At 43.5% G+C, this 13,358-nt stretch overlaps 1 protein-coding gene across 1 annotated transcript in view; it reads right to left on the minus strand.

Annotated features, from left to right (window-relative positions):
* The window catches only part of tyr (tyrosinase), a 91,225-nt gene that overhangs the window by 21,792 nt on the left and 56,075 nt on the right, over nt 1–13,358 (minus strand). The window lies entirely within an intron of this gene.

Below are 13,358 nucleotides of genomic sequence, written 5' to 3' on the forward strand. Positions count from 1 at the left end.
TTGTTGTTGGTAGCACTCTTACTTCTAAGTAAGGAGGTTGTAGGTTCAAGGCCCGCTCTAGAGACTTGAGCGCATAATCTAGGCTGACACTTCAGTGCTGCACTGTTGGAGATGCTATCATTTGGATGAGATGTTAAACCGAAGCCCTGTCTGCTTTCTTGGGAAATGTAATAGGAGTGATCCCATGGCAGTATTTGAAGAAGAGCAGGAGTTTTCTCTGGGTGTCCTTAATCATCATCACTAAGACAGATTATCTGCTCATTTATCTCATTGGTGTTTGTGGGACCTTACTTTGTGCAATTTGGCTGTCATGTTCCCCACACTAGAACAGTGACTACAATTCAAATGTATTTCATCAGCTGTGAAGTAATTTGAGACAATGGGCCAGTAATTCCGGTCCCAACGCGTGAGTACGGACGGGGGACAGGGTACTCACGCGTGGGCCCGATGGAAGTGCCAGTTTTCAGGATGCACAGCGCATGCGCTGAAAACCGGCATTTCCTGTCCTCTGAACCAAGGGGTTAAGAGGCGGAACGCGTACGACATATCAGGCAGCGCGTGCGCGCTGAATTTCCTTTTTTTGTAAAGAGTTGCCCGTGCGTAAAGGGCTCCGGTTTTTACGCTTGAAAATACCAGACGTAAGTACTTAGTTTTACAGGTAAGTGGTCTATTAATACAATTTAGAATTTTTTTTCCACAGGTTTATTATTTTTAAAGAATTTACAGTAAGGTAAGTATTTTTAGACCCTATTTGTTAAAAAAAAAAAAAATTTTTAATTTGATTAATTGTTTAAAATAGTTTTTTTTTACAGTTATTCATAGTTCATTTATTTAGTGGGATTTTTAAAAACTTTTATTTGTAGTTTAAGTGCTGTTTTGGGCGCCCTGAGTTTTCATGAGTTTGACAGTTCTTACTATCAAACTCATGAATGAACTTTTGCAACCTCCCATTGGTTGCCCAGTGCCCACGTGATCCCAGCCGGCTCATCAACATAACTACGCTTTAATTCTGTTTAAAACTACTTTACAGTCTTCAAAATAATTTAAAAGTATTTAAAACTTTATAAAAGTTACCTAAAGATTAATAAAAATACAAAAAATGTCTTTAAAATGCTGCTCTGCATGTAGAATTGCTTTGCAGCTTGTGTTAAAAATTGGGGGTGTGGCCTATGTTAAGGAGACCTCAAGGGGTGTGTCTAACTTAGACTCCGCGCTCGAGGCTTCGCGCTGGCTGCACTCCTGGGCGGCGTGACATCAGACGTTGCCCGGGAGTAATCAACTGAAAACAGGAATTGCAAGCGTCCCGGGAGCCGAACGGCAGGCGCGCCGGGTAAGTGCTCATCGGGGGCTTGCACGCGCGGCAAGCCCCCAAGCCTAATTTCTGGGCCATTATGAGGATGTAAAAGACATTATATAAATGCAAGTTATTTCTTATGCTTTAAAAAGTATCATTGAGTTATTTTAAAAGAAAATATATAGTGAAGTCTTGGCTTATACTTATGTTTCATATATAAAAAGTTTAAATACATACCATGGATTTAAAGCAGAACTCATCCCATTAACTCTTTTGGCTAATATGGCATTTGAAAAGTTTACTCACAAATACAATCCTCTGTCCAACTTTCAACTTTGTACATAAGAACATAAGAAATAGGAGCAGTAGGCCATTCAGCCCTTCGAGCCTGCTCCGCCATTCAATGAGATCATGGCTGATCTTCTGCCTCCACTCCATTCACCGGCCCTGTCACCATATCCCTTGATGCCCTTACTAGTCAGGAATCTATCGACTTCTGTTTTGAATATACCCAATGACTGAGCCTCCACAGCCCTCTGGGGTAGAGAATTTCAAAGATTCACCACCCTCTGTGTGAAGAAATTTCTTCTCATCTCAGTCCTGAATGGCCTACCCTTTATCTTGAGGCTGTGGCCCCTGGTTCTAGACTCCCCAGCTAAAGGAAACATTCTCCCAGCATCCATCCTATCAAGCCCTGTAATAATTGTGTATGCTTCAATGAGATCCCCTCTCATTCTTCTGAATTCAAGAGAATACAGGCCTAGTTTATTCAATCTCTTCTCATGCGACAGTCCTGCCATCTCAGGAATCAATCTCATGAACCCTCGTTGCACTCCCTCTATGGCAAGTATATCCTTCCTTAGGTAAGGAGACCAAAATTGTACACAGTACTCCAGGTGTGGTCTCACAAAAGCCCTATATAATTTTAGTAAGACTTCTTTACTCCTGTACTCAAATCCTCTTGTAATGAAGGCCAGCATACCATTTGCCTTCCTAATGGCTTGCTGCACCTGCACATTCACTTTCAGTGACTCATGTACAAGGACACCCAGGTCCCTTTGAGCATCTGCATTCCCCAATCTTTCAGCATTTAGGAAATACTCTGCCTTTCTGTTTTTTCTACCAAAGTGGATAACTTCACATATATCCACATTATATTCCATCTGCCATGTTCTCGCCCACTCACTGAGCCTGTCGAGATCCCCTTGAAGCCTCTTCACATCCTCTTCGCAACTGACACTGCCAGCTAGCTTTGTATCATCAGCAAATTTGGAAATGTTACCTTTAGTCCCCTCATCCAAATCATTGATATAGATTGTGAATAGCTGGGGCCCAAGCACCGATCCTTGTGGTACCCCACTAGTCACAGCCCGCCATCCTGAAAAAGACCAGTTTATCCCTACTTTTTGTTTTCTGTCTGTTAACTAATTCTCAATCCATGCTAGTATATTACCCCCAATTCCATGTGCCCTAATTTTGTTCACCAACCTCTTGTGTGGGACCTTATCGAAGGCCTTCTGAAAATCCAGATACACCACATCTACCGGTTCCCCTTTGCCTACTCCATTAGTTACATCCTCAAAGAACTCCAATAGGTTTGTCAAACAGGATTTCCCTTTCATAAATCCATGTTGACTCTGCCCAATCTTACTATTAGTTTCTAAGTGCTCAGTTATTGCATCCTTTATAATAGATTCCAGCAGTTTCCCAACTACTGATGTGAGGCTAACAGATCTGTAGTTCCCCATTTTCTCTCTCCCTCCTTTCTTAAATAGCGGCGTTACATTTGCTATCCTCCAATCTGCAGGAACCGTTCCAGAATCTATAGAATTTTGGAAGATGACAACCAATGCGGCCCCTATTCCAATGGCCACCTCTTTCAAAACCCTAGGATGTAGGTCATCCGGTCCTTGGGATTTGTGGACTTTTAGTCCCATTAATTTTGCTAGTACTGTTTTTTTACTAATAATAATTTCTTTAAGTCCCTCATTCTCTTCACGCCCTTGGTTTTCTCGTATTTCTGGGAGGTTTTTTGTGTCTTCCTCCGTGAAGACAGAAACAAAGTATTTATTTAATTTCTCAGCCATTTCCTCATTCCCCATTATAAATTCTCCCGTCTCTGACTGTAAAGGACCTACATTTACCTTCGCCAGTCTTTTCCTTTTCACATACAGGAAACTTTGGTTTATCCGGAGGTTGTATGTCCGGAATACTCGAGCCGTTTTCTGTAAGTTTTTTTTAGATCTTGTTCTTTTTTTTCCCCAGTCAGCCAGTGCAAGGTCTGTAGCTATAGCAACAGCTTCAGCTACAGACGCTTGCAGCTGCAGCCGACTCTTTAGAAGCTGTTGCTAAGCAACAGTGTTTGTTGTCAGATAAGGAGATGAAAACCTCCGTATGCTTCAACATTAACTTTGTATGTCCGGCAGTTTTGATAGATCGGCAACACGCCAGTCCCGTCAGTGCCGGATATCACAAAGTTTCCTGTACCTATAGAAGGTTTTACAATCCGTTTTTATATTTTTCGCTAGTTTGTGCTCATATTCCATTTTCCCTTTCTGTATCAATTTCTTGGTCCCCCTTTGCTGATTTCTAATAAGATCCCAATCCTCAGGCTGACCACTTTTTCTGGCAACTTTATAAGCTTCCTCCTTTGACTTAATACTAGCTTTTATTTCTTTTGTTAGCCATGGTTGGATCACTTTTCCTTTTGGGTTTTTATGCCCTAGAGGAATATATGTTTGTTGCAAATTATGCATTATTTCCTTGAATGTTAGCCATTGTATGTCCACCTTCATACCTTTTAGTGTAGTCTCCCAACCTACCATGGTCAACTTGTCCCTCATATCCTTGTAGTTTCCTGTTTAGATTGAAGACCTTAGTTTCAGATTGGACTACATCACTCTCAAACTTAATGTAAAATTCAATCATATTATGGTCACTTGTCCCTAAAGGTCCCTTTACCATAAGATTATTGATTAGCCCTTTCTCATTACACAGTATCAGATCCACAATACTCCACATACTGATCCAGGAAACCATCTTGCATGCATTCCAAGAATTCATCCTCCACACCATTAGTGGTAATTTGATTTGCCAAGTCAATATGTAGATTAAAGTCCCCCATGATTACGTTATTGTACCTAGGAGACACCATCAGACTACCACAGAGACTGAAATTTTAGATTTCACCTTTGCCTATGCTATTCTCTTCTGCAGCAGCCATTGCTTGGCTTCTAATTCAAATGCAGATTAAATTATTCTAGGGTATCAGTAGGTCAGTATGAGCATAATGTTGGTTCCCCCTGTTACATTGTTAATTGTTAACATTAGCAAATGAAGGAAAATGTTTCACCTACAGTGTGACTGAAGGTGATTGTTAAAACTGGGATTCATTTCACACACACAAACTTCAGCAGGATGGCTAAGGATCAATTTCTTCCACTTGTCCAGTATATTCTGAGTAAAACCAGTGTAGTCTATAGTTTTGTTACACACCCGACCATAGAAATTGGACTAATTTGTTCATCCTTCACATACAAATGATTCCATGTGCACACTGAGCAACACTGCCTCTTCAAATATTTATACCATTGCACTCCCATTTTGGTCATGTGACATTCACCTCGTCCAGTGTGTGCATACATGCCAACCTCAAAAAAACTGCCTAACTACTTCAAAAAGGCTGATACAGCCCTAAAAAAGACGACAGTTTAAAAAACAAACGTGCAACTGAAAATTAGCCCTGACTAAATGGCACTGTCTCAATATGACTAAATGAGTTAAATTATTTTTTATTGCATGAATTTTCAGGATTTTTATTAGTGTTTTGGAATCACATTCCAGAGTTCATTTTGTTTTTCTGTGAAAATGAAAGCTAGTGGCCTAACATGTGGCATTATAAAAGGATACGTGGGAGTGCAGCAGGGATTGAACTTGCCATGCTCTAAGCTGCAGCTGTATCCAACCTTCCATCGGTAGTATTATAGGGGGAAACTATAATACAGTACACAAAAGTGTATTTTTTGCAGTGATGGATTTAGAAATTATTGAACCTGAAAGTGACCTCTGATAGTATAATATTTATTTTTTGGAGGGTAGTTAGGGTCCTGCTCCTGGTAAAATTTGGATTTTTAACCCTTTTTCAGCATTTTGAAGTGCATTGTGATTCTTTTCATTGCTTGCTTTTCCTGTTCTTTTGCTGTATTTTCTCTTTTCTGTATGAATTTAAGATTATTGTCCTGATGTTAAGATTCAGTCTAATCATGCACCTTCTCCATCTACCATACACATCTGCTGTGTAGTTCCATTTTTTCTACCCATGAGCAACTACTAAGTATTTGTGTGCTCCACGTGGTCGATTTTAACTTGGCCAAATTGGCATTATATGGCAGTAACAGCCTCAAAATGGGGTCAGTAGACCTACTGCCCATTAACATTAATGCTGTGGCCACTGCTGTTTTTAAAGGGGTGTTCCCTTGGGTGACTGCAACACATATTTCAGGTGGTAGGCTTTGATTATGCAAATTGGGGTCCTGTGATATACTTAGCACCCTGATGGCAATGTTTAGGGGCCTGTTGGTGGGGTGTTCACCATGTCCTGGCATTGAGCAGCCTGATGAGTTGTCCTTTGCTCATGGCTGCTCCAAAAATGGCCCAGAAAAGTTTCTGGCTGATATTTTTGTAGAGCCACCTTCCTGATTTCCCCAAAATACTGTGGGTCGCTGCCAGATCAGGCTCGCTCCTATCCATGATCACCTCCAGCATCCCTCCCAGGACCCATCTGTGTGCTGGCACGGCACCTGAGAAGCCCAATACGACATTGTGCCGGGTCATTGCTGGTGGCATGAAAATGAGGCTCAGGTCTCCCGATGGCAGGAACAGGCAGGAGACCGATGGGATCTCCTGGTCGGTCACCCGGAAGTGAAAATCTACCTAAATGTTTATGTTTAAGGGCTGCTAATTATGATTCTACGGTCAATAAGAATTGTAGGTTCACGCCGTTGTGTCTGATTTCTTCTTTGGTAATTGGCAAGGGTTAATTCAGTCACTCAGCACCTTATGTGGATCCTAATGTAAATGTTAATTTAACTTGAACTGGGTGATGTAAGATAGTTCAGTGAACCAAGTTTAGGTATCGTTAACTCCTAGACATAAACTGGATAGTAAAAAGGTATTGGTAACTCCTAGACATAAACTGGATAGTAAAATCCCCTGATGGGTCATTAATGACGACTTAAGGTGAAGGGTTATGTATTTGTCCAGTGCCCTCGATAAATATTTTTGTCAGGGTATCGATCCCAGTGTTCTTACTGTCTGAGGTGAAACAAATAAACACATTTGGTGTTATATCCATTGAAGAAACTGTATTCTGCAACCATTAAATTAATCTGTGGTTTGAGTAAGTCTGCAATCAAATAACTCAGGAGAGTTTATATAGACATTCACTGAGCTTTCATCTTTCCCTACCTTGGGTATGAAATTGGTTATTTGTTTTGTTTTGACAGCTGTAGCTGGGTAGAAATGACAATTGAAAACAGAGTACAGTGAGATTCCACAGGTCCATGTACAATGTGCCAAATGCCAGTTCAAAGAAGCAGACCTTTGTGAAGTCAAATCCAAAGATAAAATAGAAGTGTAATGTAAAAAGACAGGAACCTTGCTGTTATTACCTGTATTAACACTTATTAAAGTTAGTGATACTAACAATGAAATAAGGCATCTGCAACTGGCAGATAAAGTAAAAGGTACCTGCTAAGATTTTGTTAGCCCAGATCCAGGGTCCATTTCTGGGAGCTCTAACCTGCAAGTGACTCATTCTAACACTGCAATGTGGGACACAGCCGCGATTTTTCTGCTTGGAGGCGGGTTGGCGGCGGGAACGTTAGTCGGTGGGTTCCGGTCCATCCGGCCTACTGACACAATTTTACGTTAATTGGGCTCGTCAAGCTCGCCGTGATCACTGAGACTCTTCTGACGCATTTGCAGCCGGTGTATTTAAGGGGGCCATTTCACAATTAGATCTCATGCTGTTTTTGGTGCTCCTGACTGCTGCTGCTCTCCACGATGTTTGCAGAGAGACCAAAGGCAGCTCCCTGCTTTAACGAAGAACCTCTCCATGTTCACGTGGAGGGAGTCAGAGGACGTCGGGAGGTCCTATACCCAGGTGATGGAAGAAGGAAACCTCCTCAGCAGACAAAGGCAGCCTGGCTGTGAACAGATGAGGAGGTCAGTGCCAGGTCCATGGTCAGACGCACCTGGGTCCAATGCAGGAAAAGGTTCAATGATCTCCTGCGCTCTGGAAAAGTGAGTATAAAAGCTTACTTACCTTAATTCTGCTGTGCCTGTCATCATATCCCCATCACTCTGCATTGCCACCCCTACTCCTGCAATCCTGAGTCAACCCAACATCCCTTGCACTATCCCCCATCCTTCTCTCCCTATGTACAGAATCATTTCCCCATCTTACTATGCACCCCTCACACCCACCCTCTAAGTTATGCAATGACAACAACTAACAACTCAAAAGGAGGGAACTTGGTAATGGGAACCCACTCCTTCACAGACTCCCTCTAAACATCTATCCTATCCATTCTTTACACTCATTCCATCACTTTCACTGAAACTTCACTTCTTTCCCTCATAGCAGGAAAAGAGAACCGACAATAAGAGGGAGAGTACAGGATGAGGACCACCATCTTTCTCACAGCTCACCCATGCTGAGGAGGCTGCTCTCGACATTGACAGATCAGTGGAACAGCTCAAAGTGGTGGACGGAGAGATGGGCTCAGTAGAACAACCTGTTGACAGAATGCTTCTCCATCCATCTTACTTGGCTTTCATGAGTGATACATATGGCATCTGATGTCATTAGGAATTGAATGCTCATCATGTGCACAATGGGATGTGTCAACATATCACATGACTAACTCATGTCTTTACTCTCCCACAGGACCATCAAGAGCCCCCCTTCCTACTGTCCAGGAGGAGTAGGAGCAGGACTCCTCCTCAGAGGATGCTGCATCAGAAATGAGCACACCCAGCACCAGTGCAGGGACGCACCCCTCGGTGGGTCATATGCGAGATAGGGTAGATGATGGAGACAGGGACAGCAGTGGAGAGTCCTCGTCGGAGGTCGCAGGACACTCCTATCTCCGCTCAGCTGCATGAGCCTCAGGGGTCATCCAGAAAGAGAGCAGTGCTGGAACTTCAGGAACAAGTGCAGGAGGCTCTGACTGGGTTTGCAACCACGGTGACAGTGAGTGTGCAGAGAATGGATGAGTCCATCTCAAACATGAGCAATGCCGTGGTGCACGCAATGGCAAATGTAGGTGCCGCCATGGAAAGGGTGGCAACCTCCATGAAGGACATAAATCGCCCGACTCAAAACAACATGGTGACTCTTCTAAATAGATGGGCGTCTATCGTGGAGGGGAACCAGAGGTCCATGGACGTACCCGTTATGAGGACTGTCAATACAGAGACGGGTCCTCATGGCCCCACTGATGTGCAGCAAGGTGCACTCCAGCTACTTGCTAGCAGAAAAGTGTGGGTGGCCCATGAGAGGGGTGATGGTGGGAGGCGACATGCAAGTGGGGGCTCCTCTCCAAGTGCTTATATTTTCATCCCCTTGCCAACTCCTTGGTCAGAGCCCCTGATGACTGCCGGAGCAGTGATGGCCGAGTCTGCCCCTGTGTAGCTGCAGGAGGAGCAGACTTTGGCGGGGCCTTCACAGGCTCCAAAATCCAAAGGACGACCGCCAAAGGCATCTAAGTAACAGCGAAGTGAGAAGGCTGTTGCTACATCTGCTGAAGCCACAGGGGAAGTACCGTGTAGAAGCATGCGTAAGAGAAAGCTGACACATAAATAATCACAAGGGTACTCATTTGGGTGCTCTGCTAGAATTCAATGTTAAGTTTCTGTTCTTTTATTCTGTTGGAATAAATTAATGTGGTATGAATGTTTGGCATCGCTGCCATATGCGTGCTCACAATTTGAGGTGGCACAGTGAAGGGTGAGGGCGGCTTTTATGTCCAGCAATGCAGGTATAGTGCATATAGAGTTAACAACAGACACTTACAGCCTCAAGACAGAATGTCTCCCAAATTGTGAAATCAGCAGCCTCTGACATTTGCAATTGCGCAGATGTGAGAGTGCAGCTTTTAGACTGCAGTTGCAGCTTTTAGACTGCAGTTGCAGCTGTGAAGCATCCAGCTCATTGGTCCTCCCGACACACTTCCCTGGCATGATATCCAAACATCGTGAAACCCGTTGAAAATGTTGGAAAATAGGAAAAGGCTGTCAAAATAGCAGTTAACAAGCACTTAACAAAGGGTTAAGTGCCTTAAATCCCTCACCCGCCGTTTGGTGTCAAGCCTGTTGTGAAGTCGCAGACCCGACACTCTTGAAACTCACAGAGGCGGGTTCGCAGCGGGTTTCCAACCTGCCGTCAATCATTGCGACTTTAACAGCTGACCCACCTCCGAACCCGCCCTCTGAGCCCCAGCAAAATTGCGGCCTGAAAGTGGGACATAATGAGAAATAGCACTTTCCCTTCTCTCCCCATCCTTTTTTAATTCACCCACCACAATTCTCAGTTTACTCCCCCTTGCGCTCCCCTACATAAACTAGTCTGATTTTAATGCATGGTCCTGAGTCTGTCTTGAAAATAAGACTGATTTCTTAGAAAATAGGTCATTATTTTATAAGTACTGTATATTACAAAGTGAGTGCTTAAATACTTTGGCCTAAAAATTAATTACATAGGATTACATAGGATATACAGCACAGAAACAGGCCATTCGGCCCAACCAGTCCATGCCGGCATTTATGCTCCACGTGAGCCTTCTCCCGTCTTTCCTCATTTAACTCTATCAGCATAACCCTCTATTCCTTTTTCCCTCATATGCTTGTCCAGCCTCCCCTTAAATGCATCTATACTATTAGCTTCAACTACTCCCTGTGGTAGTGAGTTCCACACTCTCACCACTCTCTCAGTAAAGAAGTTTTTTCTGAATTCCCTATTGGATTTCTTGGTGACTGTTTTATGTTGATGGCCTCTTCCCCACAAGTGGAAACATTCTCTCTATATCCACTCTATCAATATGTTTCATAATTTTATAGACCTCTATTAGGTCACCCCTCAGCCTTTTTTCAAGAGAAAAGAGACCCAGCCTTTTCATCCTTTCCTGATATGTATACCCTTGCATTTCTGATTGAAATTGCGCCCGTTTTACAGGCGTAAAATGGATGCCTAATTGTCCAAAACGGCAGTAGCATGCACGCACATTCTGAGCTGGAAGCGCACCACCTGCCATATTGGTAAAGGCTCCAGTAGAGGCACCTGAAATAGGCATTAGGCACTGTGCAAATGCAACTGATCCAACTTCACCCCGTGGAACAATCGAGCTGCCTCTGGACGCCCGATTGGCATCCGCAGCTTGCTGACAATATGCTGATGAGGTTCAAGGCCCAATTTCGGGTGAACCTTGGGCCTCTGGTGCGCAGTCCCTATTTCAGGATTGAAACCAGGCTGAAACGAATTTTAACCCCTTTGTTTCATAGATATATCTGCTGTTCCTGTCTCTCTAAAATACTGATTACACTTTAATTGTAACATTCCTTTCCTTACACTAATGTGAATTTTGAAAGTACTGAGCTGCTTTGTATAGGAAATTACTCATTGATAATTTGTAAAATCAATGAAAATCTGCATTTAGAAAGGGCGAAGTTCACAGCTATTTCAACAATCAGGTCAAATTTCTCCAAAATGCAAAGATTGGTAAATGTTTGAATAGACCTCCTCACAGATTTCTACTAATGTCGCTGTATAATGGGTGATATGTCGCAGTATAATTGTGTGATCGTAGGAGCACAAGAACGTTTGGAGGTGATTGGCCAACCATAACCTATTCATGAACTTACCAATCTATGTCCTACCATTACATTTTGCAATGTATCAGAGCTCCAATTGCTGTGCTACTGAAAGGCCCAGGAGTTCCTATTTTAGATGAACACAAATGTGAAGCTTCAAAAATAGTGGTGAAAATTGGTGAAACTTCAAAAGCATGATCCTCAGATGATAGCTTTTATAGAACTTTTAGAACTTATCTCTTAACTGTTCAAAAACACAGTAAACATAGTCAGTTTATATATTTTAATGAAATTAGCATAGAACTTCAGTCACCATCACTACCAAAAGAGATGTAGGGCTGGATTTTGCCAGTCCTGGGGAGGCAGGTTTGGAGGCGGGACTGCTGGGAAAATGGCAGAATCTGGGGGCGGGTACTCATCCGTGCCTCCATGCCATCTTCCCAGGAGGCGGGTAACTGACCCGCGCTGGGTCCCGTCTCCTGGAGGCGGGAAGGGGATTACAGCCACTTAACTGCCTGTTAACAGGCAGTTAAGAGGATTATCCCCATTTTTCCACCAGAGGTGTGGGTTTCCCGATGTCGGGAAACCCTGCCAGGGTCACCGAGGTGAGCAGTGGGTCTGCGGGGTGCAAAAGTGCACTGTGGAGGTAAGTGCCGGGTGAAAGTGTGGAGAGGTGAGTATGTGAGGTGAGTGAAAAGTGATAGAAAATATTTACTTACCTTTGTTTCTTCCTGTAGGCTTCAAACGTTGGGGATGCGGAGACTCTCGCATCTCAATGGCAGAGATGACAAATGGCTGCTGCATTCGCCAATGCAACAGGCATCTGATTTCTGCTTACAAAAGAGGTTTGATGAGTCTTGAATACAAGGTCTCATCAAACAACAGAGAATGTCAGTGTTTGACAGCTTCACAGAGCTGTCAAACGATGACAATTCATCTGTCAAAAATTTTTGACAGACGAAACACCATATGCTGATGTTCTCTGTAACCGGCTGCCCCTTAATTGGCCTGCTAAGGCTGCTGGACGGGCTTAACAAAGTCAATCAAGGGAAAATAGCATGGGTTGGCCCCAAGTTGATGGAGGCAGGACTAAAACCCAACAAGCAGCAGTCCCGCCTCCAAAGCGCCCCATGGGCAAAATCACCCCCGTAGTAACCATTGCCAAATTTGGGGTTAAAAACCCACAAGAATATTTTGCAAAAAGCTGTGGAAATCTAAAAGACCATCTGCCTAAATCTGCACTTCTTCTACACTTTCTGTTAAAACAATTTCATAACAAACAAAAATAAAAATGTTTATATTAGTGGCACTTTCATTAAGAATCAAGTCAAGTGCAACAATCCTTTAATAGAATGGGGAGCATTGCAGTCTGTAAGTAGCAGAGCAGACATCAAGGCTCTATGCACCAGTACCATTGAATGGAACATGTACCACCTGGTCAGTGAGTGTGATACTCTGTCTGGCTAAATGCTACCTAATGGAGCACATGTTACTAAGTCCACAAAGGAGTGGTGAGGTGCAATATTTTTTAATGTATTCTTGGGATGTGGACATCACTGGTGAGCCCGGCATTTATTGCCTATCCTGAGTTGCCCATAGAAGGTGGTGGAGGGTCTTCTTCTTGACCACATAAGAGGTTAGTGTGCAAAATTAAAGCACATGGGATTGTGGGTAATACACTGGCATGGATTGAAAACAGGAAGGCAGATTATTATCTGAACGGCCATAGATTGGGAGAAGGGGAAGTGCAACAAGACCTGGGTGCCCTTGTGCACCAGTCGCTGAAGGTACGTATGCAGGTGCAGCAGGCGGTTAAGAAGGCAAATGGTATGTTGGCCTTCATAGCGAGAGGATTCGAGTACAGGAGCAAGGATGTCTTGCTGCAGTTGTACAGGGCCTTGGCGAGACCACACCTTGAGTATTGTGTGCAATTTTGGTCGCCTTATCTGAGGAAGGATGTTCTTGCCATGGAGGGAGTGCAGCGAAGATTCACCAGACTGATACCTGGGATGGCAGGAATGATGTATGAAGAGAGATTGGGTCGATTAGGCTTATATTCGCTAGAGTTTATAAGAATGAGAGGGGATCTCATTGAAACTTATAAAATTCTACAGGACTAGACAGACTAGATGCAGGAAGGATGTTCCCGATGGCAGGGGAGTCCAGAACCAGGGGTCACAGTCTAAGGATAAGG

The sequence above is a fragment of the Somniosus microcephalus genome, chromosome 10 (genome assembly GCF_052327205.1).
Source record: "Somniosus microcephalus isolate GS21.2 chromosome 10, FLI_Smic_1.0, whole genome shotgun sequence".
Lineage (NCBI taxonomy): Eukaryota > Metazoa > Chordata > Chondrichthyes > Squaliformes > Somniosidae > Somniosus > Somniosus microcephalus.